The following is a 6,000-nucleotide window of genomic DNA, read 5'->3' on the forward strand; positions in this document are numbered from 1 at the left end:
GGTCTGTCAAGTGTACTTGCTTGATCTCTGCACTATAGACTACAAGGTTCTTGATTAGTGAGTGTTTTATAAGTGACTTGCTGTAAATTGCTGTGTAATTGGTTTAATTACTTAAATGTTTAAACTGTGATGTACTTCACTAATTATGTTTTTTTCTTCCTTACAATCTCAGCTCACTAGGTGTGAAGATGGGCTGTAGTATACACAGCTGATAACAATAATACTGTCTGTGATTCACTGCATATTGAGTCCTCTGTGGTTCGGATAACAGTCATTAAAAAATAAACTCATTTCGCCCTTATCAGTGTTTTAGTTGCTCTGATGTCAGTGAATTAGCACCAAGTTACAGATGTCAAATTTAAGGAGTTCTTTGTAATAAACTTTTATTAAGTAGATGCTTTTTTAAGGTTGGTCTGTCTTGTGCTTTCAGTTTGCAGTCTTGCAGTGTATTATGGTGTTCTGCCTTTTTCTTTTATTTAGCCTTCAGACATGTTTAAAAACAAGAAGGAGTCTGCCAGTGGTCTTAGATGATATTTCTTGTTGTTCAAGAAATTAACAATTTTGGAAGGATGCTCACCACAAAGAAAATTACTCTATTTCAGGAATTCATACATACTGTAATTTCACCCCAATCACAGACTCTTTTTAGGTCTTAATAATAGACTTGTAATAGACGGTTGGTTGGAATTTTTTTTCGCAACAGAATACCTCCTCAGTGTCACAGTGACAACCGAAATATCCTGTGCATTATACTTGGCACATGAAGTATTTCTGATTCTGGCGTGTTGCCGTCAGTGGAGTCTCTTTGTCAGCATTAGAATGAATGCTGTGCCTCTGTTTTTCATGTATCCCCTGTTGTGCTTCTATTACTGTATCTCGTGCTTGACTGGCCAGGTGAGGTTGATACAGCTAGTCATGCTGACAGTGGGAACAGGGTGTTTTTCTTGATGCCTCCCTACCTCCATGTTAGAGATCAATTGTTTGATTGCTGTAAAAGCTGAAAGCAACCCATAGTTTCATTCTAACCTGTATGATTAGTTCTTTGATAAGGACAACGGGTGAGCACTTTACCCAGTAACTGGCAACAAGTTTCAGTACAGAAATGAATGTGCAGTGCCGCCCCATAAGGTTCGGTCTCCAGTGGAATTTCTCAAGGGCTTTCTGAGCTGGGACCGGATTTATTTTAAGTTATAAGACAGATTATATCCTACTTTTAATGTATACGTGGCCTATATAAGTGAATTTTGCAAAGGTCAGCTGTTCATACATTAAAAATACATCAGATTGACCATGGAGGTATAGTCAGTGGTATACTTTTAAAATCTCACTTTTTTAATTCATCTATATATAACCAGTGTCAAAAATGCATTCCACTCAAATCTTTCATTAATGTGACTTGCAGCTGTTGAATTAAACAGATGTGTCTTATGTTACTTGATTTCCTGGTATATTTATGTTTTGGAACAAAAAAAAACATATTTTGAGAACAAAATGCCTACCAAATGTAAGAATGCAAGTCAAGAGAAATAGTTTTCTTTCTCCTGCATGCCTTTTGTCATCATGGTAATTCTTGCATGAAGTCAAAGTGCAGCAGGAAATGTGACAGGTAGAATAAACAAATGGAAAGTACAGTGCATCTGTCTTCTTTTTCGTGTCAGAGGGTTCACACACTGCATGCAAGTGTTTATTAATGCCCTTACCCTTTTAATAATAAGTAATGACAGGTTTATAGTTTATACTTTTAGATGTTCACCACAAACTAACACACAGTGCTGTGCTGTTCATAGTTTTTGACACACAGTAGTTTATAAATGGGAAAACTGACTGCTTGTCAGAAGCAAGAAAATGTTTCTGCCAGTTTCATTTAATCACCAATGAATGTTTATTTTAACTTTTTGTTTTTAATATTCCAGTTGTTTCATCTTTGCATGAAAAAGAGAACAGTTTTTCTGTTTAACATCTTTAATATTTTGACAATATAAGATTTTTAAAACAAAGCTAATTTGTTTGAATATATTTATTTGTTCATTGTTGTCATGTTTGGTCAAATTGATTTCTTCAAGTTTCTTGAAAAAGAAAAAATCTCAAAACATTGTGAATTTATCAAGATAACTTTGGCGACCCCTTGAATCCTATATCAGGTATATATATATATATATATATATAACATTCAGTACCAAAGTTTTCTTTCTACATGGCAACCTTTACTCTCTGCCTCTCTACATTAAAGGCACAGTGCTTCTTGCATAATAGGAAGTCACAAATAGGCTTAATAAGATACTTTTGCTGTGGTATATCTTTTAATAATCATACAAACAAGCTTATTCAATTGTTCTGGTGATAATATTGAATTTTATTTAATATCATTAATTTTGCCAACAGTTGGTTGGCATGTCTGTAATTCTTGTCACCAAGTGGGAGTTATTGTCACTGTGAGAAATGCACAATATCTCCGACTTGGAATTAGAACGAGGACACTTGACAAATGTTTTTCTTGACTTAACAATATGATGTAAACATGGCATTAGCACAGAACATTGGTGCTGAACATAAATTGTGCAGTGTGAATGGTGCTATCACTAATGGCCACAAATAAAGAATGTAATATTTGTGCACCAAATAAACAATTAAACAAATTATATATTCTTTAATTATTATAGTAAACGTAAATGCAACAATACAGTAAAACTTAAGTTAATAGCTCTGGCTTTTATTTGCTTCAATCAGTAAACTCAACCTGCCTATATTTGGGACAGGCTTTTATTTCTTTTGTACAAATCTCTTGCTCAGCAAAGATGGGAATTACTGTCAGATTCATTGTATAATCCATACTGTCAATGATATAAACCAGTATGAATCGAATAACATATTTTCGAATAATTCATCTGATCGTTTGATACTTTGGTGTTCATGGTTTCTATAAAATTAACTAAATTATGAATTATGGAGAATCTAACTGATCTAATGATGTGCAGCATGTACATATTGAGAAAAAGTTAAACATTTATATTGGTGTAGATGATCTAAGCACCTTAGAACTCACTCAAGCAGGCATTAAGAGGTTATATACATCCAAAGAATTTCTATAAAATCCAGACCAGGCGTCTAATTGAGACTTGTGTTTATTTGTCACACAAGGCTAGTAAAGTGGACCTGCGACTAATTGGGACCCTGCTTTTACAATATATAAATACAGGTTTCATGTTTTGTCACCCAGTTGTTATCCCATCATTCCCAGTCATTCAGTGCTAGGAGACAACCTCTAAAACATTTGCTGTACTAATAAATTTAACCTAATAAAGTGTCTGACGTCTGGGTGTACAGTAGATTATTAAACAAAAGGGTAGAACAAGGTGAGCTTCCCTCTTTTTTTCCCCTTCAGCTCTGGATCTGGTTGCATATTGGCATTTATCAATCAGAGATCGATGAATACGATTGCAGAGAAGAGCGCTTTGCTTCAGAGTGATATTGATTGGCTGAAGGGTTGGGCCTTCTGCCAGTTCTCATTAGTGCTCTCTGTCCTTTCACCTTTCTTTGTCTCTCATCCCCCCCCCTCATGCCTGGTGATTCTAACTGATGACAGTCCTAAGTGCTTTAATAGAAATGTATTGATCACAGGTGTTGTGGGCCATTTTCACAGCTGCCTGGATACACACACAGCAGACGGAGAAAACAGGCAGCCTCTCTCCTACATGTATGTGTTACACTTCATGTCTTTCATACTCAGTTGCTCCCATTGATGCCTTATAGAGAGCAAGGTTTGTACTGTGAACAGGGTGACCCTGGTGGTTAGACAGACCAGTTTACAACCAGAGAATCAGAGGTTCAATGGTCCTTCCTTCATTGTCAAAGTGTCCTTGAGAAAAACATTGACCCCTCACTTGCCCAGAGCTTCAGCTCTCACGTGTTTGTATTCATACGTTTTGCCAGAAATAAGCATGAGAAGAAAAAAAATAGTGGTAATACACACATCTCTAATAGTAAATAAATATTCAATTATTTATAAGAAAGATTCTTTACTGTCCGTTCCAGAAAATGTGTTGCCACAGTCTGTACATAATCTCATACATATACACACAACATTAACACAAGATAGATATCTAAACACAGTTTTACATACATTCTGGTATTTACACGGCTACCGGGGAGTTTTGTTGAGTAATGCTATAGCAGAAGGGACAAAACTTCTACCATAGCGAGCTTTAGATGTTTGTATATGTTCCTACATTAAAAACAATATATATTATATTATTATATTATTATTATACCTTGTTAATATAACTTTTTCCCAAACAAAGGACCCTTTAGTAGTCATAATCATTAAGCACGAGTTGAGCTAAGTTCTAAATTAGACCAAAAATGAATAATAAGAAAGAAAGCATAAATATAAATATTTATATCTCCCTCAATGCTTCACACAAACACTGAACCTGTACAATAAAATACTAAACAAGTCAAATAGAGGTAACTTAATTACATTTTAAAGACAGAGAAGAAACAAGTATACTCTTTTATAGTCTTATGAAATCAAATTATACACATTTTTTTAATATATTCCTAACGAAATGATGATGACAATGATGATTGTAAAGTAATATTTTTTATCTTCGTATATTAGTTCAGTTTAGTTTCAGTTAAATTCTTACTGCCTAGTTTTTAATATACTTTCTCTGTTCCATTACCTCAAAGACCTCACACTCAGTATATAGTTAGAAAAGTAGTCGGACAGTTCATGGTTGTTTCTTCTCATATGGATCGTTACCAGCTTGGGCTGACCACCGCGCCCTGCTCTCTGACCTCTCATCCTGTTCACACTGCATGGTGGTTTTGGGTCCAGCCTCAGAGTCAGCGACCTTTGCCAGCAGCTCCAGTTTTAATCAGGAGTTCTCTCCACACGGGCAGCCCAACCAGTCGCTTCCTGCACCTTAATGAGTCGAGAGACTCAGGCCAGACCTAGCTACAGCTTGCACGGTAGCTTTCTTTCCTCCATTTCACACCACAACAGAGTAGGCTTACATACGGCAAAGATACACCCATTGAAGCGCATCATTGTGCAAGGCTAGCAGACAAGGTTGAGAAGATATTGTAGGAGTAATAGAGAAATATTATCTTACTGTATTGTTATTTGTAATTCTGCTCAGTTAAAATTAGTGAGCACTTTCTTGTCACTGACAGCAAACACATGTTACTTGTTATCCTAATCAGGTGATTTACAATGATTGTCTTTGCTCGTGTCACCTCTCGTGATGCCTATTGTCCATGTGCATCTATCTCTTAAACAAAGTTTGAATATTCTTTCCAAGCTATTTCAACTTTTAAAATTAACTTTGACCGGGGGGCGTGCTGGTGGCTTAAAGATAATCACATCAAGGGCATGGAGCCTGACCTGTTTTTGCATCAGTAAGTTTCAGCTCGGTGAAAAGCACTCAATCGGCAATTGTTGTCTTGCCTTTTGTGTGAATGTGAATAGCCCCTTATTGATTGGAAGCAAAATGTTTTTAATGTTGTAGATGAGATTTTTGGATTGCTAGCTAATGGGAAGATGGAGGGTCACTGCAATCTATTTTCAAGTCAAGTTCTAAATTGAAAATCTTTACAGGCATAATTAAGGCTTATCTGAAAGGAATGTCAAAACTTTTCAAATGCTTTTTTATTTATTTTTTCACCCATCCAATCCTGATTGTTACGTGTAAATACACAAACATACTCAGAATGGTAATGAGTCAATGCAGAAAAGTAATGAATATAAAATAGAGACCAGTATTGATGTTTGAGTGTCCTTGTAACTGATATTGTAATGTACTTTGACGTAAATAAGCAGTTTAGTGATGTTAATCAAGTCATTTTCTAGATGTTTGTGTGTTTTTGATGTTATTTAACTACATTAGTAGTTCCCAATGGAGAAATTCTCTCCACGTCCTCTGGTAAGGGTGGAGGGTCAGTGGATTAAGTATGTTGCTCAAGGATACGTGAACAGGTGGGGCTGCACTGGGGTTCAAA

The 6,000-nt window shown here is 35.8% G+C and overlaps 1 protein-coding gene across 1 annotated transcript in view; it reads left to right on the forward strand.

Annotated features, from left to right (window-relative positions):
* The window catches only part of si:dkey-238f9.1 (chemokine-like protein TAFA-2), an 84,583-nt gene that overhangs the window by 67,827 nt on the left and 10,756 nt on the right, over window positions 1-6,000 (forward strand). The gene's annotated exons all lie outside the window — the stretch shown is intronic.

This window comes from Morone saxatilis, unplaced genomic scaffold (assembly GCF_004916995.1).
Source record: "Morone saxatilis isolate NCDOM2014 unplaced genomic scaffold, NCSU_SB_2.0 Contig18, whole genome shotgun sequence".
Lineage (NCBI taxonomy): Eukaryota > Metazoa > Chordata > Actinopteri > Moronidae > Morone > Morone saxatilis.